A 20506-nucleotide genomic window follows, 5' to 3' on the forward strand; every position below is an offset into this window, starting at 1 on the left:
TTTGTGAGAAACCCAAATCTAAATGTGAACTGGTGGGATGTGAACCCACGCCTCCTGAGTGACTGGAGCCTTAATCCAGCGCCTTTGACCGCTCGGCCACACTACCCTGTGACGAAATATCAGGAAGGGACATTTGTTGGCAATTTAAGAAATGTTGCGGTTTGAGGTGCAGACTTGGCGGTCAAACAGGAGTCTTCCACACCAATTTCTAGGTTTGTGATGTCATGCATCGCTTTGTGCACAACGTGATACAGCCTGCTCGGATCCATGGGGTCACAGGCGACCTAGTTCTTCTTCAGCGACAAGAGTACAGGTCAAATGCTTGTCCTTGAGCAGCAGAGTGGCGCAGCGGAAGCGTGCTGGGCCCATAACCCAGAGGTCAATGGATCGAAACGATCCTCTGCTATCTGTAACTGTTTGTATATTAGCAAAACCCCGATTCTGGTATCTTGTTGAACTTCTTCCAAGTGTTTCTTTTGAAGGTGAACCATGTGAAGTTCGGAGTTGGCTACTCATTGGCTGTGGCCAAGCCAAGTATTTTGATAAGTACGATGAATTTATGGTGGAAAGAAAATCAAAAAACTCCACTTTGTTAGAAACACAAATCCAAGTCTGAACTGGCAGTGGTGGGATTCGAACCCACGCCTCCTGAGAGACTGGAGCCTTAATCCAGCGCCTTTGAACGCTCGGCCACACTACCCTGTGAAGAAATATCAGGAAGGGACATTTGTTGGCAATTTAAGAAATGTTGCGGTTTGAGGTGCAGACTTGGGGGTCAAACAGGAGTCTTCCACACCAATTTCTAGGTTTGTGATGTCATGCATCGCTTTGTGCACAACGTGATACAACCTGCTCGGATCCATGGTGTCACAGGCGACCTAGTTCTTCTTCAGCGACAAGAGTACAGGTCAAATGCTTGTCCTTGAGCAGCAGAGTGGCGCAGCGGAAGCGTGCTGGGCCCATAACCCAGAGGTCGATGGATCGAAACCCTCCTCTGCTATCTGCAACTGTTTGTATATTAGCAAAACCCCGAGTCTGGTATGTTGTTGAACTTCTTCCAAGTGTTTCTTTTGAAGGTTAACCATGTGAAGTTTGGAGTTGGCTACTCATTGGCTGTGGACAAGCCAAGTATTTTGATAAGTACGATGAATTTATGGTGGAAAGAAAATCAAAAAACTCCACTTTGTGAGAAACCCAAATCTAAATGTGAACTGGTGGGATGTGAACCCACGCCTCCTGAGAGACTGGAGCCTTAATCCAGCGCCTTTGACAACTCGGCCGCACTACCTGCTGACCGCTGTTTAGACGTATGAATTTGTTGGCGTATTTAAGTAGTTTTGTCAGGATATGTTTCCACAAAAATATCCAGTTGAGAAGTGTCCAACCGAGCCTTGTGCAAAAGGTGATGAATCCCGCTCGGATCAAAGGTAAATTATCTTCAAGAGAACCAGAAATGTCCAGTGGTAATCTGGTTTGGACTAAATGCTTATTTGCCTCACTGACTGGAAATTATCTCATGAGTCATCCACGGGTATTTTAGGACACGAACTCCATGGACAAGGAACTGGCAGTGGTGGGATTCGAACCCACGCCTCCTGAGAGACTAGAGCCTTAATCCAGCGCCTTTGACCGCTCAGCCACACTACCTGCTGACCGTTGTTTAGAAGTACGGGTTTGTTGGAATATTTAAGTAGTTTTGTCGGATATGTTTCCACAAAAATATCCAGTTGAGAAGTGTCCAACCGAGCCTTGTGCAAAAGGTGATGAATCCCGCTCGGATCAGAGGTAAATTATCTTGAAGAGAACCAGAAATGACCAGTGGTAATCAGGTTTGGACTAAATTCTTATTCGCCTCACTGACTGGAAATTATCTCATAAGTCATCCACGGGTATTTTAGGACACTAACTTCATTGACATCAAACTGGCAGTGGTGGGATTCGAACCCACGCCTCCTGAGAGACTGGAGCCTAAATCCAGCGCCTTCGACCACTCGGCCACACTACCCTGTGACAAATTGTCAGGAAGGGACAGTTGTTGGCAATTTAAGAAATGTTGCGGTTTGAGGTGCAGACTTGGCGGTCAAACAGTAGCCTTCCACACCAATTTCTAGGTTTGTGATGTCCTGCATCGCTTTGTGCACGTGATACAGCCTGCTCGGATCCATGGTGTCACAGGCGACCTAGTTCTTCTTCAGCGACAAGAGTACAGGACAAATTCTTATCCTCGAGCAGCAGAGTGGCGCAGCGGAAGCGTGCTGGGCCCATAACCCAGAGGTCGATGGATCGAAACCATCCTCTGCTATCTGCAACTGTTTGCATATTAGCACAACCCCGTGTGTGGTATGTTGTTGAACTTCTTCCTAGTGTTTCTTTTGAAGGTTAACCATGTGAAGTTTGGAGTTGGCTTCTCATTGGCTGTGGCCAAGCAAAGTATTTTGATAAGTACGATGAATTTATGGTGGAAAGAAAATCAAAAACCTCCACTTTGTGAGAAACACAAATATAAGTCTGAACTGGCAGTGGTGGGATTTGAACCCACGCCTCCTGAGAGACTGGAGCCTTAATCCAGCACCTTTGACCGCTCAGCCGCACTACCTGCTGACCGTTGTTTAGAGGTACGGGTTTGTTGGAATATTTAAGTAGTTTTGTTGGATATGTTTCCACAAAAATATCCAGTTGAGAAGTGTCCAACCGAGCCTTGTGCAAAAGGTGATGAATCCCGCTCGGATCAGAGGTAAATTATCTTCAAGAGAACCAGAAATGACCAGTGGTAATCAGGTTTGGACTAAATTCTTATTAGCCTCACTGACTGGAAATTATCTCATAAGTCATCCACGGGTATTTTAGGACACTAACTTCATTGACATCAAACTGGCAGTGGTGGGATTCGAACCCATGCCTCCTGAGAGACTGTAGCCTAAATCCAGCGCCTTCGACCACTCGCCACACTACCCTGTGAAGAAATGTCAGGAAGGGACAGTTGTTGGCAATTTAAGAAATGTTGCGGTTTGAGGTGCAGACTTGGCGGTCAAACAGTAGTCTTCCACACCAATTTCTAGGTTTGTGATGTCCTGCATCGCTTTGTGCACAACGTGATAAAGCCTGCTCGGATCCATGGTGTCACAGGCGACCAAGTTCTTCTTCAGCGACAAGAGTACAGGTCAAATGCTAGTCCTCGAGCAGCAGAGTGGCGCAGCGGAAGCATGCTGGGCCCATAACCCAGAGGTCGATGGATCGAAACCATCTTCTGCTATCTGTAACTGTTTGTATATTAGCAAAACCCCGAGTCTGGTATGTTGTTGAACTTCATCCAAGTGTTTCTTTTGAAGGTTAACCATGTGAAGTTCGGAGTTGGCTACTCATTGGCTGTGGCCAAGCCAAGTATTTTGATAAGTACGATGAATTTATGGTGGAAAGAAAATCAAAAACTTCCATTTTGTGAGAAACCCAAATCTAAATGTGAACTGGTGGGATGTGAACCCACTCCTCCTGAGAGACTGGAGCCTAAATCCAGCGCCTTTGACCGCTCAGCCACACTACCTGCTGACGGTTGTATAGAAGTACGGGTTTGTTGGAATATTTAAGTAGTTTTGTCGGGTGTGTTTCCACAAAAATATCCAGTTGAGAAGTGTCCAACCGAGCCTTGTGCAAAAGGTGATGAATCCCGCTCGGATCAGAGGTAAATTATCTTCAAGAGAACCAGAAATGACCAGTGGTAATCAGGTTTGGACTTAATTCTTATTAGCCTCACTGACTGGAAATTATCTCATAAGTCATCCACGGGTATTTTTGGAACTGGCAGTGGTGGGATTTGAACCCACGCCTCCTGAGAGACTTGAGTCTTAATCCAGCGCCTTTGACCGCTCGGCCACACTACCTGCTGACCGCTGTTTAGACGTATGAGTTTGTTGGCATATTTAAGTAATTTTGTCAGGATATGTTCCCACAAAAAAATATCCAGTTGAGAAGTGTCCAACCGAGCCTTGTGCAAATGTGATGAATCCCGCACGGATCAGAGGTAAATTATCTTCAAGAGAACCAGAAATGTTTAGTGGTAATCTGGTTTGGACTAAATGCTTATTAGCCTCACTGACTGGAATTTATCTCATAAGTCATCCACGCGTATTTTAGGACACTAACTCCATTGACAAGGAACTGGCAGTGGTGGGATTCGAACCCACGCCTCCTGAGAGACTGGAGCCTAAATCCAGCGCCTTCGACCACTCGGCCACACTACCCTGTGAAGAAATGTCAGGAAGGGACAGTTGTTGGCAATATAAGAAATGTTGCGGTTTGAGGTGCAGACTTGGCGGTCAAACAGTAGCCTTCCACACCAATTTCTAGGTTTGTGATGTCCTGCATCGCTTTGTGCACGTGATACAGCCTGCTCGGATCCATGGTGTCACAGGCGACCTAGTTCTTCTTCAGCGACAAGAGTACAGGACAAATGCTTATCCTCGAGCAGGAGAGTGGCGCAGCGGAAGCGTGTTGGGCCCATAACCCAGAGGTCGATGGACCGAAACCATCCTCTGCTATCTGCAACTGTTTGCATATTAGCACAACCCCGTGTGTGGTATGTTGTTTAACTTCTTCCTAGTGCTTCTTTTGAAGGTTAACCATGTGAAGTTTGGAGTTGGCTACTCATTGGCTGTGGCCAAGCAAAGTATTTTGATGAGTACGATGAATTTATGGTGGAAAGAAAATCAAAAACCTCCACTTTGTGAGAAACACAAATCTAAGTCTGAACTGGCAGTGGTGGGATTTGAACCCACGCCTCCTGAGAGACTGGAGCCTTAATCCAGCGCCTTTGACCGCTCGGCCACACGACCCTGTGAAGAAATATCAGGAAGGGACATTTGTTGGCAATTTAAGAAATGTTGCGGTCTGAGGTGCAGACTTGGCGGTCAAACAAGAGTCTTCCACACCAATTTCAAGGTTTGTGATGTCATGCATCGCTTTGTGCACAACGTGATACAGCCTGCTCGGATCCATGGTGTCAGGCGACCTAGTTCTTCTTCAGCGACAAGAGTACAGGACAATTGCTTGTCCTCGAGCAGCAGAGTGGCGCAGCGGAAGCGTGCTGGGCCCATAACCCAGAGGTCGATGGATCGAAACCATCCTCTGCTATCTACAACTCTTTGTATATTAGGAAAACTCCGAGTCTGGTATGTTGTTGAACTTCTTCCAAGTGCTTCTTTTGAAGGTTAACCATGTGAAGTTCGTAGTTGGCTACTCATTGGCTGTGGCCAAGCCAAGTATTTTGATAAGTACGATGAATTTATGGTGGAAAGAAAATCAAAAACTTCCATTTTGTGAGAAACCCAAATCTAAATGTGAACTGGTGGGATGTGAACCCACGCCTCCTGAGAGACTGGAGCTTTAATCCAGCGCCTTTGACCGCCACACTACCTGCTGACAGCTGTTTAGACGTATGAGTTTGTTGGCATATTTAAGTAGTTTTGTCAGGATATGTTCCCACAAAAAATATCCAGTTGAGAAGTGTCCAACCGAGCCTTGTGCAAAAGGTGATGAATCCCGCTCGGATCAGAGGTAAATTATCTTCAAGAGAACCAGAAATGTCCAGTGGTAATCTGGTTTGGACTAAATGCGTATTTGCCTCACTGACTGGAAATTATCTCATAAGTCATCCACGGGTATTTTAGGACACTAACTCCATTGACAAGGAACTGGCAGTGGTGGGATTCGAACCCACGCCTCCTGAGAGACTGGAGCCTTAATCCAGCGCCTTTGACCGCTCGGCCACACTACCCTGTGAAGAAATATCAGGAAGGGACATTTGTTGGCAATTTAAGAAATGTTGCGGTTTGAGGTGCAGACTTGGCGGTCAAACAGTAGTCTTCCACACCAATTTCTAGGTTTGTGATGTCCTGCATCGCTTTGTGCACAACGTGATAAAGCCTGCTCGGATCCATGGTGTCACAGGCGACCTAGTTCTTCTTCAGCGACAAGAGTACAGGACAAATGCTTGTCCTCGAGCAGCAGAGTGGCGCAGCGGAAGCGTGCTGGGCCCATAACCCAGAGGTCGATGGATCGAAACCCTCCTCTGCTATCTGCAACTGTTTGTATATTAGCAAAACCCCGAGTCTGGTATGTTGTTGAACTTCTTCCAAGTGTTTCTTTTGAAGGTTAACCATGTGAAGTTTGGAGTTGGCTACTCATTGGCTGTGGACAAGCCAAGTATTTTGATAAGTACGATGAATTTATGGTGGAAAGAAAATCAAAAAACTCCACTTTGTGAGAAACCCAAATCTAAATGTGAACTGGTGGGATGTGAACCCACGCCTCCTGAGAGACTGGAGCCTTAATCCAGCGCCTTTGACCGCTCGGCCGCACTACCTGCTGACCGCTGTTTAGACGTATGAATTTGTTGGCGTATTTAAGTAGTTTTGTCAGGATATGTTTCCACAAAAATATCCAGTTGAGAAGTGTCCAACCGAGCCTTGTGCAAAAGGTGATGAATCCCGCTCGGATCAAAGGTAAATTATCTTCAAGAGAACCAGAAATGTCCAGTGGTAATCTGGTTTGGACTAAATGCTTATTTGCCTCACTGAATGGAAATTATCTCATGAGTCATCCACGGGTATTTTAGGACACGAACTCCATGGACAAGGAACTGGCAGTGGTGGGATTCGAACCCACGCCTCCTGAGAGACTAGAGCCTTAATCCAGCGCCTTTGACCGCTCAGCCACACTACCTGCTGACCGTTGTTTAGAAGTACGGGTTTGTTGGAATATTTAAGTAGTTTTGTCGGATATGTTTCCACAAAAATATCCAGTTGAGAAGTGTCCAACCGAGCCTTGTGCTAAAGGTGATGAATCCCGCTCGGATCAGAGGTAAATTATCTTGAAGAGAACCAGAAATGACCAGTGGTAATCAGGTTTGGACTAAATTCTTATTCGCCTCACTGACTGGAAATTATCTCATAAGTCATCCACGGGTATTTTAGGACACTAACTTCATTGACATCAAACTGGCAGTGTTGGGATTCGAACCCACGCCTCCTGAGAGACTGGAGCCTAAATCCAGCGCCTTCGACCACTCGGCCACACTACCCTGTGACAAATTGTCAGGAAGGGACAGTTGTTGGCAATTTAAGAAATGTTGCGGTTTGAGGTGCAGACTTGGCGGTCAAACAGTAGCCTTCCACACCAATTTCTAGGTTTGTGATGTCCTGCATCGCTTTGTGCACGTGATACAGCCTGCTCGGATCCATGGTGTCACAGGCGACCTAGTTCTTCTTCAGCGACAAGAGTACAGGACAAATTCTTATCCTCGAGCAGCAGAGTGGCGCAGCGGAAGCGTGCTGGGCCCATAACCCAGAGGTCGATGGATCGAAACCATCCTCTGCTATCTGCAACTGTTTGCATATTAGCACAACCCCGTGTGTGGTATGTTGTTGAACTTCTTCCTAGTGTTTCTTTTGAAGGTTAACCATGTGAAGTTTGGAGTTGGCTTCTCATTGGCTGTGGCCAAGCAAAGTATTTTGATAAGTACGATGAATTTATGGTGGAAAGAAAATCAAAAACCTCCACTTTGTGAGAAACACAAATATAAGTCTGAACTGGCAGTGGTGGGATTTGAACCCACGCCTCCTGAGAGACTGGAGCCTTAATCCAGCACCTTTGACCGCTCAGCCGCACTACCTGCTGACCGTTGTTTAGAGGTACGGGTTTGTTGGAATATTTAAGTAGTTTTGTTGGATATGTTTCCACAAAAATATCCAGTTGAGAAGTGTCCAACCGAGCCTTGTGCAAAAGGTGATGAATCCCGCTCGGATCAGAGGTAAATTATCTTCAAGAGAACCAGAAATGACCAGTGGTAATCAGGTTTGGACTAAATTCTTATTAGCCTCACTGACTGGAAATTATCTCATAAGTCATCCACGGGTATTTTAGGACACTAACTTCATTGACATCAAACTGGCAGTGGTGGGATTCGAACCCATGCCTCCTGAGAGACTGTAGCCTAAATCCAGCGCCTTCGACCACTCGCCACACTACCCTGTGAAGAAATGTCAGGAAGGGACAGTTGTTGGCAATTTAAGAAATGTTGCGGTTTGAGGTGCAGACTTGGCGGTCAAACAGTAGTCTTCCACACCAATTTCTAGGTTTGTGATGTCCTGCATCGCTTTGTGCACAACGTGATAAAGCCTGCTCGGATCCATGGTGTCACAGGCGACCAAGTTCTTCTTCAGCGACAAGAGTACAGGTCAAATGCTAGTCCTCGAGCAGCAGAGTGGCGCAGCGGAAGCATGCTGGGCCCATAACCCAGAGGTCGATGGATCAAAACCATCTTCTGCTATCTGTAACTGTTTGTATATTAGCAAAACCCCGAGTCTGGTATGTTGTTGAACTTCATCCAAGTGTTTCTTTTGAAGGTTAACCATGTGAAGTTCGGAGTTGGCTACTCATTGGCTGTGGCCAAGCCAAGTATTTTGATAAGTACGATGAATTTATGGTGGAAAGAAAATCAAAAACTTCCATTTTGTGAGAAACCCAAATCTAAATGTGAACTGGTGGGATGTGAACCCACTCCTCCTGAGAGACTGGAGCCTAAATCCAGCGCCTTTGACCGCTCAGCCACACTACCTGCTGACCGTTGTATAGAAGTACGGGTTTGTTGGAATATTTAAGTAGTTTTGTCGGGTGTGTTTCCACAAAAATATCCAGTTGAGAAGTGTCCAACCGAGCCTTGTGCAAAAGGTGATGAATCCCGCTCGGATCAGAGGTAAATTATCTTCAAGAGAACCAGAAATGACCAGTGGTAATCAGGTTTGGACTTAATTCTTATTAGCCTCACTGACTGGAAATTATCTCATAAGTCATCCACGGGTATTTTTGGAACTGGCAGTGGTGGGATTTGAACCCACGCCTCCTGAGAGACTTGAGTCTTAATCCAGCGCCTTTGACCGCTCGGCCACACTACCTGCTGACCGCTGTTTAGACGTATGAGTTTGTTGGCATATTTAAGTAATTTTGTCAGGATATGTTCCCACAAAAAAATATCCAGTTGAGAAGTGTCCAACCGAGCCTTGTGCAAATGTGATGAATCCCGCACGGATCAGAGGTAAATTATCTTCAAGAGAACCAGAAATGTTTAGTGGTAATCTGGTTTGGACTAAATGCTTATTAGCCTCACTGACTGGAATTTATCTCATAAGTCATCCACGCGTATTTTAGGACACTAACTCCATTGACAAGGAACTGGCAGTGGTGGGATTCGAACCCACGCCTCCTGAGAGACTGGAGCCTTAATCCAGCGCCTTTGACCGCTCGGCCACACTACCCTGTGAAGAAATATCAGGAAGGGACATTTGTTGGCAATTTAAGAAATGTTGCGGTTTGAGGTGCAGACTTGGCGGTCAAACAGTAGTCTTCCACACCAATTTCTAGGTTTGTGATGTCCTGCATCGCTTTGTGCACAACGTGATAAAGCCTGCTCGGATCCATGGTGTCACAGGCGACCTAGTTCTTCTTCAGCGACAAGAGTACAGGACAAATGCTTGTCCTCGAGCAGCAGAGTGGCGCAGGGGAAGCGTGCTGGGCCCATAACCCAGAGGTCGATGGATCGAAACCATCCTCTGCTATCTGCAACTGTTTGTATATTAGCAAAACCCTGAGTCTGGTATGTTGTTGAACTTATTCCAAGTGTTTCTTTTGAAGGTTAACCATGTGAAGTTCGGAGTTGGCTACTCATTGGCTGTGGCCAAGCCAAGTATTTTGATAAGTACGATGAATTTATGGTGGAAAGAAAATCAAAAACTTCCATTTTGTGAGAAACCCAAATCTAAATGTGAACTGGTGGGACATGAACCCACGCCTCCTGAGAGACTGGAGTCTTAATCCAGCTCCTTTGACCGCTCGGCCACACTACCTGCTGACCGCTGTTTAGACGTATGAGTTTGTTGGCATATTTAAGTAGTTTTGTCAGGATATGTTCCCACAAAAAAATATCCAGTTGAGAAGTGTCCAACCGAGCCTTGTGCAAATGTGATGAATCCCGCACGGATCAGAGGTAAATTATCTTCAAGAGAACCAGAAATGTCCAGTGGTAATCTGGTTTGGACTAAATGCTTATTAGCCTCACTGACTGGAATTTATCTCATAAGTCATCCACGGGTATTTTAGGACACTAACTCCACTGACAAGGAACTGGCAGTGGTGGGATTCGAACCCACGCCTCCTGAGAGACTGGAGCCTAAATCCAGCGCCTTCGACCACTCGGCCACACTACCCTGTGAAGAAATGTCAGGAAGGGACAGTTGTTGGCAATTTAAGAAATGTTGCGGTTTGAGGTGCAGACTTGGCGGTCAAACAGTAGCCTTCCACACCAATTTCTAGGTTTGTGATGTCCTGCATCGCTTTGTGCACGTGATACAGCCTGCTCGGATCCATGGTGTCACAGGCGACCTAGTTCTTCTTCAGCGACAAGAGTACAGGACAAATACTTATCCTCGAGCAGCAGAGTGGCGCAGCGGAAGCGTGCTGGGCCCATAACCCAGAGGTCGATGGATCGAAACCATCCTCTGCTATCTGCAACTGTTTGCATATTAGCACAACCCAGTGTGTGGTATGTTGTTACACTTCTTCCTAGTGTTTCTTTTGAAGGTTAACCATGTGAAGTTTGGAGTTGGCTACTCATTGGCTGTGGCCAAGCAAAGTATTTTGATAAGTACGATGAATTTATGGTGGAAAGAAAATCAAAAACCTCCACTTTGTGAGAAACACAAATCTAAGTCTGAACTGGCAGTGGTGGGATTTGAACCCACGCCTCCTGAGAGACTGGAGCCTTAATCCAGCGCCTTTGACCGCTCGGCCACACGACCCTGTGAAGAAATATCAGGAAGGGACATTTGTTGGCAATTTAAGAAATGTTGCGGTCTGAGGTGCAGACTTGGCGGTCAAACAAGAGTCTTCCACACCAATTTCTAGGTTTGTGATGTCATGCATCGCTTTGTGCACAACGTGATACAGCCTGCTCGGATCCATGGTGTCAGGCGACCTAGTTCTTCTTCAGCGACAAGAGTACAGGACAATTGCTTGTCCTCGAGCAGCAGAGTGGCGCAGCGGAAGCGTGCTGGGCCCATAACCCAGAGGTCGATGGATCGAAACCATCCTCTGCTATCTACAACTCTTTGTATATTAGGAAAACTCCGAGTCTGGTATGTTGTTGAACTTCTTCCAAGTGCTTCTTTTGAAGGTTAACCATGTGAAGTTCGTAGTTGGCTACTCATTGGCTGTGGCCAAGCCAAGTATTTTGATAAGTACGATGAATTTATGGTGGAAAGAAAATCAAAAACTTCCATTTTGTGAGAAACACAAATCTAAGTCTGAACTGGCAGTGGTGGGATTTGAACCCACGCCTCCTGAGAGACTGGAGCCTTAATCCAGCGCCTTTGACCGCTCGGCCGCACTACCTGCTGACCGCTGTTTAGACGTATGAATTTGTTGGCATATTTAAGTAGTTTTGTCAGGATATGTTTCCACAAAAATATCCAGTTGAGAAGTGTCCAACCGAGCCTTGTGCAAAAGGTGATGAATCCCGCTCGGATCAGAGGTAAATTATCTTCAAGAGAACCAGAAATGACCAGTGGTAATCAGGTTTGGACTAAATTCTTACTAGCCTCACTGACTGGAAATTATCTCATAAGTCATCCACGGGTATTTTAGGACACTAACTCCATTGACATCAAACTGGCAGTGGTGTGATTCGAACCCACGCCTCCTGAGAGACTGGAGCTTAAATCCAGCGCCTTCGACCACTCGGCCACACTACCCTGTGAAGAAATATCAGGAAGGGACATTTTTTGGCAATTTAAGAAATGTTGCGGTTTGAGGTGCAGACTTGGCGGTCAAACAGTAGTCTTCCACACCAATTTCTAGGTTTGTGATGTCCTGCATCGCTTTGTGCACAACGTGATAAAGCCTGCTCGGATCCATGGTGTCACAGGCGACCTAGTTCTTCTTCAGCGACAAGAGTACAGGACAAATGCTTGTCCTCGAGCAGCAGAGTGGCGCAGCGGGAGCGTGCTCGGCCCATAACTCAGAGGTCGATGGATCGAAACCATCCTCTGCTATCTGTAACTGTTTGTATATTAGCAAAACCCCGATTCTGGTATGTTGTTGAACTTCTTCCAAGTGTTTCTTTTGAAGGTTAACCATGTGAAGTTCGGAGTTGGCTACTCATTGGCTGTGGCCAAGCCAAGTATTTTGATAAGTACGATGAATTTATGGTGGAAAGAAAATCAAAAACTTCCATTTTGTGAGAAACCCAAATCTAAATGTGAACTGGTGGGATGTGAACCCACACCTCCTGACAGACTGGAGCCTTAATCCAGCGCCTTTGACCGCTCGGCCGCACTACCTGCTGACCGCTGTTTAGACGTATGAATTTGTTGGCATATTTAAGTAGTTTTGTCAGGATATGTTTCCACAAAAGTATCCAGTTGAGAAGTGTCCAACCGAGCCTTGTGCAAAAGGTGATGAATCCCGCTCGGATCAGAGGTAAATTATCTTCAAGAGAACCAGAAATGTCCAGTGGTAATCTGGTTTGGACTAAATGCTTATTTGCCTCACTGACTGGAAATTATCTCATGAGTCATCCACGGGTATTTTAGGACACGAACTCCATTGACAAGGAACTGGCAGTTGTGGGATTCGAACCCACACCTCCTGAGAGACTAGAGCCTTAATCCAGCGCCTTTGAACTCTCAGCCACACTACCTGCTGACCGTTGTTTAGAAGTACGGGTTTGTTGGAATATTTAAGTAGTTTTGTCGGATATGTTTCCACAAAAATATCCAGTTGAGAAGTGTCCAACCGAGCCTTGTGCAAAAGGTTATGAATCCCGCTCGGATCAGAGGTAAATTATCTTCAAGAAAACCAGAAATGACCAGTGGTAATCAGGTTTGGACTAAATTCTTACTAGCCTCACTGACTGGAAATTATCTCATAAGTCATCCACGGGTATTTTAGGACACTAACTCCATTGACATCAAACTGGCAGTGGTGGGATTCGAACCAACGCCTCCTGAGAGACTGGAGCTTAAATCCAGCGCCTTCGACCACTCGGCCACACTACCCTGTGAAGAAATATCAGGAAGGGACATTTGTTGGCAATTTAAGAAATGTTGCGGTTTGAGGTGCAGACTTGGCGGTCAAACAGTAGTCTTCCACACCAATTTCTAGGTTTGTGATGTCCTGCATCGCTTTGTGCACAACGTGATAAAGCCTGCTCGGATCCATGGTGTCACAGGCGACCTAGTTCTTCTTCAGCGACAAGAGTACAGGACAAATGCTTGTCCTCGAGCAGCAGAGTGGCTCAGGGGAAGCGTGCTAGGCCCATAACCCAGAGGTCGATGGATCGAAACCATCCTCTGCTATCTGCAACTGTTTGTATATTAGCAAAACCCTGAGTCTGGTATGTTGTTGAACTTATTCCAAGTGTTTCTTTTGAAGGTTAACCATGTGAAGTTTGGAGTTGGCTACTCATTGGCTGTGGCCAAGCCAAGTATTTTGATAAGTACGATGAATTTATGGTGGAAAGAAAATCAAAAACCTCCACTTTGTGAGAAACCCAAATCTAAATGTGAACTGGTGGGACATGAACCCACGCCTCCTGAGAGACTGGAGTCTTAATCCAGCTCCTTTGACCGCTCGGCCACACTACCTGCTGACCGCTGTTTAGACGTATGAGTTTGTTGGCATATTTAAGTAGTTTTGTCAGGATATGTTCCCACAAAAAAATATCCAGTTGAGAAGTGTCCAACCGAGCCTTGTGCAAATGTGATGAATCCCGCACGGATCAGAGGTAAATTATCTTCAAGAGAACCAGAAATGTCCAGTGGTAATCTGGTTTGGACTAAATGCTTATTAGCCTCACTGACTGGAATTTATCTCATAAGTCATCCACGGGTATTTTAGGACACTAACTCCACTGACAAGGAACTGGCAGTGGTGGGATTCGAACCCACGCCTCCTGAGAGACTGGAGCCTAAATCCAGCGCCTTCGACCACTCGGCCACACTACCCTGTGAAGAAATGTCAGGAAGGGACAGTTGTTGGCAATTTAAGAAATGTTGCGGTTTGAGGTGCAGACTTGGCGGTCAAACAGTAGCCTTCCACACCAATTTCTAGGTTTGTGATGTCCTGCATCGCTTTGTGCACGTGATACAGCCTGCTCGGATCCATGGTGTCACAGGCGACCTAGTTCTTCTTCAGCGACAAGAGTACAGGACAAATACTTATCCTCGAGCAGCAGAGTGGAGCAGCGGAAGCGTGCTGGGCCCATAACCCAGAGGTCGATGGATCGAAACCATCCTCTGCTATCTGCAACTGTTTGCATATTAGCACAACCCAGTGTGTGGTATGTTGTTACACTTCTTCCTAGTGTTTCTTTTGAAGGTTAACCATGTGAAGTTTGGAGTTGGCTACTCATTGGCTGTGGCCAAGCAAAGTATTTTGATAAGTACGATGAATTTATGGTGGAAAGAAAATCAAAAACCTCCACTTTGTGAGAAACACAAATCTAAGTCTGAACTGGCAGTGGTGGGATTTGAACCCACGCCTCCTGAGAGACTGGAGCCTTAATCCGGCGCCTTTGACCGCTCGGCCACACGACCCTGTGAAGAAATATCAGGAAGGGACATTTGTTGGCAATTTAAGAAATGTTGCGGTCTGAGGTGCAGACTTGGCGGTCAAACAAGAGTCTTCCACACCAATTTCTAGGTTTGTGATGTCATGCATCGCTTTGTGCACAACGTGATACAGCCTGCTCGGATCCATGGTGTCAGGCGACCTAGTTCTTCTTCAGCGACAAGAGTACAGGACAATTGCTTGTCCTCGAGCAGCAGAGTGGCGCAGCGGAAGCGTGCTGGGCCCATAACCCAGAGGTCGATGGATCGAAACCATCCTCTGCTATCTACAACTCTTTGTATATTAGGAAAACTCCGAGTCTGGTATGTTGTTGAACTTCTTCCAAGTGCTTCTTTTGAAGGTTAACCATGTGAAGTTCGTAGTTGGCTACTCATTGGCTGTGGCCAAGCCAAGTATTTTGATAAGTACGATGAATTTATGGTGGAAAGAAAATCAAAAACTTCCATTTTGTGAGAAACACAAATCTAAGTCTGAACTGGCAGTGGTGGGATTTGAACCCACGCCTCCTGAGAGACTGGAGCCTTAATCCAGCGCCTTTGACCGCTCGGCCGCACTACCTGCTGACCGCTGTTTAGACGTATGAATTTGTTGGCATATTTAAGTAGTTTTGTCAGGATATGTTTCCACAAAAATATCCAGTTGAGAAGTGTCCAACCGAGCCTTGTGCAAAAGGTGATGAATCCCGCTCGGATCAGAGGTAAATTATCTTCAAGAGAACCAGAAATGACCAGTGGTAATCAGGTTTGGACTAAATTCTTACTAGCCTCACTGACTGGAAATTATCTCATAAGTCATCCACGGGTATTTTAGGACACTAACTCCATTGACAAGGAACTGGCAGTGGTGGGATTCGAACCCACGCCTCCTGAGAGACTGGAGCTTAAATCCAGCGCCTTCGACCACTCGGCCACACTACCCTGTGAAGAAATATCAGGAAGGGACATTTTTTGGCAATTTAAGAAATGTTGCGGTTTGAGGTGCAGACTTGGCGGTCAAACAGTAGTCTTCCACACCAATTTCTAGGTTTGTGATGTCCTGCATCGCTTTGTGCACAACGTGATAAAGCCTGCTCGGATCCATGGTGTCACAGGCGACCTAGTTCTTCTTCAGCGACAAGAGTACAGGACAAATGCTTGTCCTCGAGCAGCAGAGTGGCGCAGCGGGAGCGTGCTCGGCCCATAACCCAGAGGTCGATGGATCGAAACCATCCTCTGCTATCTGTAACTGTTTGTATATTAGCAAAACCCCGATTCTGGTATGTTGTTGAACTTCTTCCAAGTGTTTCTTTTGAAGGTTAACCATGTGAAGTTCGGAGTTGGCTACTCATTGGCTGTGGCCAAGCCAAGTATTTTGATAAGTACGATGAATTTATGGTGGAAAGAAAATCAAAAACTTCCATTTTGTGAGAAACCCAAATCTAAATGTGAACTGGTGGGATGTGAACCCACACCTCCTGACAGACTGGAGCCTTAATCCAGCGCCTTTGACCGCTCGGCCGCACTACCTGCTGACCGCTGTTTAGACGTATGAATTTGTTGGCATATTTAAGTAGTTTTGTCAGGATATGTTTCCACAAAAGTATCCAGTTGAGAAGTGTCCAACCGAGCCTTGTGCAAAAGGTGATGAATCCCGCTCGGATCAGAGGTAAATTATCTTCAAGAGAACCAGAAATGTCCAGTGGTAATCTGGTTTGGACTAAATGCTTATTTGCCTCACTGACTGGAAATTATCTCATGAGTCATCCACGGGTATTTTAGGACACGAACTCCATTGACAAGGAACTGGCAGTTGTGGGATTCGAACCCACACCTCCTGAGAGACTAGAGCCTTAATCCAGCGCCTTTGAACTCTCAGCCACACTACCTGCTGACCGTTGTTTAGAAGTACGGGTTTGTTGGAATATTTAAGTAGTTTTGTCGGATATGTTTCCACAAAAATATCCAGTTGAGAAGTGTCCAACCGAGCCTTGTGCAAAAGGTTATGAATCCCGCTCGGATCAGAGGTAAATTATCTTCAAGAAAACCAGAAATGACCAGTGGTAATCAGGTTTGGACTAAATTCTTACTAGCCTCACTGACTGGAAATTATCTCATAAGTCATCCACGGGTATTTTAGGACACTAACTCCATTGACATCAAACTGGCAGTGGTGGGATTCGAACCAACGCCTCCTGAGAGACTGGAGCTTAAATCCAGCGCCTTCGACCACTCGGCCACACTACCCTGTGAAGAAATATCAGGAAGGGACATTTGTTGGCAATTTAAGAAATGTTGCGGTTTGAGGTGCAGACTTGGCGGTCAAACAGTAGTCTTCCACACCAATTTCTAGGTTTGTGATGTCCTGCATCGCTTTGTGCACAACGTGATAAAGCCTGCTCGGATCCATGGTGTCACAGGCGACCTAGTTCTTCTTCAGCGACAAGAGTACAGGACAAATGCTTGTCCTCGAGCAGCAGAGTGGCTCAGGGGAAGCGTGCTAGGCCCATAACCCAGAGGTCGATGGATCGAAACCATCCTCTGCTATCTGCAACTGTTTGTATATTAGCAAAACCCTGAGTCTGGTATGTTGTTGAACTTATTCCAAGTGTTTCTTTTGAAGGTTAACCATGTGAAGTTTGGAGTTGGCTACTCATTGGCTGTGGCCAAGCCAAGTATTTTGATAAGTACGATGAATTTATGGTGGAAAGAAAATCAAAAACTTCCATTTTGTGAGAAACCCAAATCTAAATGTGAACTGAACCCACGCCTCCTGAGAGACTGGAGTCTTAATCCAGCGCCTTTGACCGCTCGGCCACACTACCTGCTGACCGCTGTTTAGACGTATGAGTTTGTTGGCATATTTAAGTAGTTTTGTCAGGATATGTTCCCACAAAAAAATATCCAGTTGAGAAGTGTCCAACCGAGCCTTGTGCAAATGTGATGAATCCCGCATGGATCAGAGGTAAATTATCTTCAAGAGAACCAGAAACGTCCAGTGGTAATCTGGTTTGGACTAAATGCTTATTCGCCTCACTGACTGGAATTTTTCTCATAAGTCATCCACGGGTATTTTAGGACACTAACTCCATTGACAAGGAACTGGAAGTGGTGGGATTCGTACCCACGCCTCCTGAGAGACTGGAGCCTAAATCCAGCGCCTTCGACCACTCGGCCACACTACCCTGTGAAGAAATGTCAGGAAGGGACAGTTGTTGGCAATTTAAGAAATGTTGCGGTTTGAGGTGCAGACTTGGCGGTCAAACAGTAGCCTTCCACACCAATTTCTAGGTTTGTGATGTCCTGCATCGCTTTGTGCACGTGATACAGCCTGCTCGGATCCATGGTGTCACAGGCGACCTAGTTCTTCTTCAGCGACAAGAGTACAGGACAAATGCTTATACTCGAGCAGCAGAGTCGCGCAGCGGAAGCGTGCTGGGCCCATAACCCAGAGGTCGATGGATCGAAACCATCCTCTGCTATCTGCAACTGTTTTCATATTAGCACAACCCCGTGTGTGGTATGTTGTTTAACTTCTTCCTCGTGTTTCTTTTGAAGGTTAACCATGTGAAGTTTGGAGTTGGCGACTCATTGGCTGTGGCCAAGCAAAGTATTTTGATTAGTACGATGAATTTATGGTGGAAAGAAAATCAAAAACCTCCACTTTGTGAGTAACACAAATCTAAGTCTGAACTGGCAGTGGTGGGATTTGAACCCACGCCTCCTGAGAGACCGGAGCCTTAATCCAGCGCCTTTGACCGCTCGGCCACACAACCCTGTGAAGAAATATCAGGAAGGGACATTTGTTGGCAATTTAAGAAATGTTGCGGTCAGGTGCAGACTTGGCGGACAAACAGGAGTCTTCCACACCAATTTCTAGGTTTGTGATGTCATGCATCGCTTTGTGCACAACGTGATACAGCCTGCTCGGATCCATGGTGTCACAGGCGACCTAGTTCTTCTTCAGCGACAAGAGTACAGGTCAAATACTTGTCCTCGAGCAGCAGAGTGGCGCAGCGGGAAGGTGCTGGGCCCATATCCCAGAGGTCGATGGATTGAAACCATCCTCTGCTATCTGTAACTGTTTGAATATTAGCAAAACCCCGATTCTGGTATGTTGTTGAACTTCTTCCAAGTGTTTCTTTTGAAGGTTAACCATGTGAAGTTCGGAGTTGGCTACTCATTGGCTGTGGCCAAGCCAAGTATTTTGATAAGTACGATGAATTTATGGTGGAAAGAAAATCAAAAACTTCCATTTTGTGAGAAACCCAAATCTAAATGTGAACTGGTGGGATGTGAACCCACGCCTCCTGAGAGACTGGAGCCTTAATCCAGCGCCTTTGACCGCTCGGCCGCACTACCTGCTGACCGCTGTTTAGACGTATGAATTTGTTGGCATATTTAAGTAGTTTTGTCAGGATATGTTCCCACAAAAAATTATCCAGTTGAGAAGTGTCCAACCGAGCCTTGTGCAAATGTGATGAATCCCACACGGATCAGAGGTAAATTATCTTCAGAGAACCAGAAATGTCCAGTGGTAATCTGGTTTGGACTATATGCTTATTAGCCTCACTGACTGGAATTTATCTCATAAGTCATCCACGGGTATTTTAGGACACTAACTCCATTGACAAGGAACTGGCAGTGGTGGGATTCGAACCCACGCCTCCTGAGAGACTGGAGCCTAAATCCAGCACCTTAGACCACTCGGCCACACTACCCTGTGAAGAAATGTCAGGAAGGGACAGTTGTTGGCAATTTAAGAAATTTTGCGGTTTGAGGTGCAGACTTGGCGGTCAAACAGGAGTCTTCCACACCAATTTCTAGGTTTGTGATGTCCTGCATCGCTTTGTGCACAAAGTGATAAAGCCTGCTCGGATCCATGGTGTCACAGGCGACCTAGTTCTTCTTCAGCGACAAGAGTACAGGACAAATGCTTATCCTCGAGCAGCAGAGTGGCGCAGCGGAAGCGTGCTGGGCCCATAACCCAGAGGTCGATGGATCGAAACCATCCTCTGCTATCTGCAACTGTTTGTATATTAGCAAAACCCTGAGTCTGGTATGTTGTTGAACTTCTTCCAAGTGTTTCTTTTGAAGGTTAACCATGTGAAGTTCGGAGTTGGCTACTCATTGGCTGTGGCCAAGCCAGTATTTTGATAAGTACGATGAATTTATGGTGGAAAGAAAATCAAAAACCTCCACTTTGTTAGAAACACAAATCCAAGTCTGAACTGGCAGTGGTGGGATTTGAACCCACGCCTCCTGAGAGACTGGAGCCTTAATCCAGCGCCTTTGACCGCTCGGCCACACTACCCTGTGAAGAAATGTCAGGAAGGGACAGTTGTTGGCAATTTAAGAAATGTTGCGGTTTGAGGTGCAGACTTGGCGGTCAAACAGTAGTCTTCCACACCAATTTCTAGGTTTGTGATGTCCTGCATCGCTTTGTGCACAACGTGATAAAGCCTGCTCGGATCCATGGTGTCACAGGCGACCTAGTTCTTCTTCAGCGACAAGAGTACAGGACAAATGCTTATCCTCGAGCAGCAGAGTGGAGCAGCGGAAGCGTGCTGGGCCCATAACCCAGAGGTCGATGGATCGAAACCATCCTCTGCTATCTGCAACTGTTTGTATATTAGCAAAACCCTGAGTCTGGTATGTTGTTGAACTTATTCCAAGTGTTTCTTTTGAAGGTTAACCATGTGAAGTTCGGAGTTGGCTACTCATTGGCTGTGGCCAAGCCAAGTATTTTGATAAGTACGATGAATTTATGGTGGAAAGAAAATCAAAAACTTCCATTTTGTGAGAAACCCAAATCTAAATGTGAACTGGTGGGACGTGAACCCACGCCTCCTGAG

The 20506-nt window shown here is 46.1% G+C and overlaps 27 non-coding genes across 27 annotated transcripts; all 27 read right to left on the reverse strand.

The window, feature by feature from the left end:
- Positions 1-618: 618 nt before the first annotated feature.
- Positions 619-700, reverse strand: trnal-aag (transfer RNA leucine (anticodon AAG)). Its single transcript has one exon. It is a non-coding gene; the product is annotated as a tRNA-Leu (tRNA).
- An 865-nt stretch (positions 701-1565) lies between these two features.
- trnal-aag (transfer RNA leucine (anticodon AAG)) lies at positions 1566-1647 on the reverse strand. Its single transcript has one exon. It is a non-coding gene; the product is annotated as a tRNA-Leu (tRNA).
- A 276-nt stretch (positions 1648-1923) lies between these two features.
- Positions 1924-2005, reverse strand: trnal-uag (transfer RNA leucine (anticodon UAG)). Its single transcript has one exon. It is a non-coding gene; the product is annotated as a tRNA-Leu (tRNA).
- Positions 2006-2514: 509 nt separating this feature from the next.
- trnal-aag (transfer RNA leucine (anticodon AAG)) lies at positions 2515-2596 on the reverse strand. The gene has a single exon. It is a non-coding gene; the product is annotated as a tRNA-Leu (tRNA).
- Positions 2597-3796: 1200 nt separating this feature from the next.
- On the reverse strand, positions 3797-3878 carry trnal-aag (transfer RNA leucine (anticodon AAG)). The gene has a single exon. It is a non-coding gene; the product is annotated as a tRNA-Leu (tRNA).
- A 278-nt stretch (positions 3879-4156) lies between these two features.
- trnal-uag (transfer RNA leucine (anticodon UAG)) lies at positions 4157-4238 on the reverse strand. Its single transcript has one exon. It is a non-coding gene; the product is annotated as a tRNA-Leu (tRNA).
- Positions 4239-4747: 509 nt separating this feature from the next.
- On the reverse strand, positions 4748-4829 carry trnal-aag (transfer RNA leucine (anticodon AAG)). The gene has a single exon. It is a non-coding gene; the product is annotated as a tRNA-Leu (tRNA).
- Positions 4830-5688: 859 nt separating this feature from the next.
- trnal-aag (transfer RNA leucine (anticodon AAG)) lies at positions 5689-5770 on the reverse strand. The gene has a single exon. It is a non-coding gene; the product is annotated as a tRNA-Leu (tRNA).
- An 865-nt stretch (positions 5771-6635) lies between these two features.
- On the reverse strand, positions 6636-6717 carry trnal-aag (transfer RNA leucine (anticodon AAG)). The gene has a single exon. It is a non-coding gene; the product is annotated as a tRNA-Leu (tRNA).
- A 276-nt stretch (positions 6718-6993) lies between these two features.
- Positions 6994-7075, reverse strand: trnal-uag (transfer RNA leucine (anticodon UAG)). The gene has a single exon. It is a non-coding gene; the product is annotated as a tRNA-Leu (tRNA).
- Positions 7076-7584: 509 nt separating this feature from the next.
- On the reverse strand, positions 7585-7666 carry trnal-aag (transfer RNA leucine (anticodon AAG)). Its single transcript has one exon. It is a non-coding gene; the product is annotated as a tRNA-Leu (tRNA).
- Positions 7667-8866: 1200 nt separating this feature from the next.
- On the reverse strand, positions 8867-8948 carry trnal-aag (transfer RNA leucine (anticodon AAG)). Its single transcript has one exon. It is a non-coding gene; the product is annotated as a tRNA-Leu (tRNA).
- A 278-nt stretch (positions 8949-9226) lies between these two features.
- Positions 9227-9308, reverse strand: trnal-aag (transfer RNA leucine (anticodon AAG)). The gene has a single exon. It is a non-coding gene; the product is annotated as a tRNA-Leu (tRNA).
- An 866-nt stretch (positions 9309-10174) lies between these two features.
- Positions 10175-10256, reverse strand: trnal-uag (transfer RNA leucine (anticodon UAG)). The gene has a single exon. It is a non-coding gene; the product is annotated as a tRNA-Leu (tRNA).
- A 509-nt stretch (positions 10257-10765) lies between these two features.
- trnal-aag (transfer RNA leucine (anticodon AAG)) lies at positions 10766-10847 on the reverse strand. Its single transcript has one exon. It is a non-coding gene; the product is annotated as a tRNA-Leu (tRNA).
- Positions 10848-11357: 510 nt separating this feature from the next.
- Positions 11358-11439, reverse strand: trnal-aag (transfer RNA leucine (anticodon AAG)). The gene has a single exon. It is a non-coding gene; the product is annotated as a tRNA-Leu (tRNA).
- Positions 11440-11716: 277 nt separating this feature from the next.
- On the reverse strand, positions 11717-11798 carry trnal-uaa (transfer RNA leucine (anticodon UAA)). Its single transcript has one exon. It is a non-coding gene; the product is annotated as a tRNA-Leu (tRNA).
- A 1223-nt stretch (positions 11799-13021) lies between these two features.
- trnal-uaa (transfer RNA leucine (anticodon UAA)) lies at positions 13022-13103 on the reverse strand. The gene has a single exon. It is a non-coding gene; the product is annotated as a tRNA-Leu (tRNA).
- Positions 13104-13969: 866 nt separating this feature from the next.
- trnal-uag (transfer RNA leucine (anticodon UAG)) lies at positions 13970-14051 on the reverse strand. Its single transcript has one exon. It is a non-coding gene; the product is annotated as a tRNA-Leu (tRNA).
- Positions 14052-14560: 509 nt separating this feature from the next.
- Positions 14561-14642, reverse strand: trnal-aag (transfer RNA leucine (anticodon AAG)). The gene has a single exon. It is a non-coding gene; the product is annotated as a tRNA-Leu (tRNA).
- Positions 14643-15152: 510 nt separating this feature from the next.
- trnal-aag (transfer RNA leucine (anticodon AAG)) lies at positions 15153-15234 on the reverse strand. Its single transcript has one exon. It is a non-coding gene; the product is annotated as a tRNA-Leu (tRNA).
- Positions 15235-15511: 277 nt separating this feature from the next.
- trnal-uaa (transfer RNA leucine (anticodon UAA)) lies at positions 15512-15593 on the reverse strand. Its single transcript has one exon. It is a non-coding gene; the product is annotated as a tRNA-Leu (tRNA).
- Positions 15594-16816: 1223 nt separating this feature from the next.
- On the reverse strand, positions 16817-16898 carry trnal-uaa (transfer RNA leucine (anticodon UAA)). The gene has a single exon. It is a non-coding gene; the product is annotated as a tRNA-Leu (tRNA).
- Positions 16899-17754: 856 nt separating this feature from the next.
- On the reverse strand, positions 17755-17836 carry trnal-uag (transfer RNA leucine (anticodon UAG)). Its single transcript has one exon. It is a non-coding gene; the product is annotated as a tRNA-Leu (tRNA).
- A 509-nt stretch (positions 17837-18345) lies between these two features.
- trnal-aag (transfer RNA leucine (anticodon AAG)) lies at positions 18346-18427 on the reverse strand. Its single transcript has one exon. It is a non-coding gene; the product is annotated as a tRNA-Leu (tRNA).
- Positions 18428-19290: 863 nt separating this feature from the next.
- On the reverse strand, positions 19291-19372 carry trnal-uag (transfer RNA leucine (anticodon UAG)). The gene has a single exon. It is a non-coding gene; the product is annotated as a tRNA-Leu (tRNA).
- A 511-nt stretch (positions 19373-19883) lies between these two features.
- Positions 19884-19965, reverse strand: trnal-aag (transfer RNA leucine (anticodon AAG)). Its single transcript has one exon. It is a non-coding gene; the product is annotated as a tRNA-Leu (tRNA).
- Positions 19966-20506: the final 541 nt, after the last annotated feature.

This window comes from Festucalex cinctus, chromosome 2 (assembly GCF_051991245.1).
Source record: "Festucalex cinctus isolate MCC-2025b chromosome 2, RoL_Fcin_1.0, whole genome shotgun sequence".
NCBI classification, from domain to species: domain Eukaryota; kingdom Metazoa; phylum Chordata; class Actinopteri; order Syngnathiformes; family Syngnathidae; genus Festucalex; species Festucalex cinctus.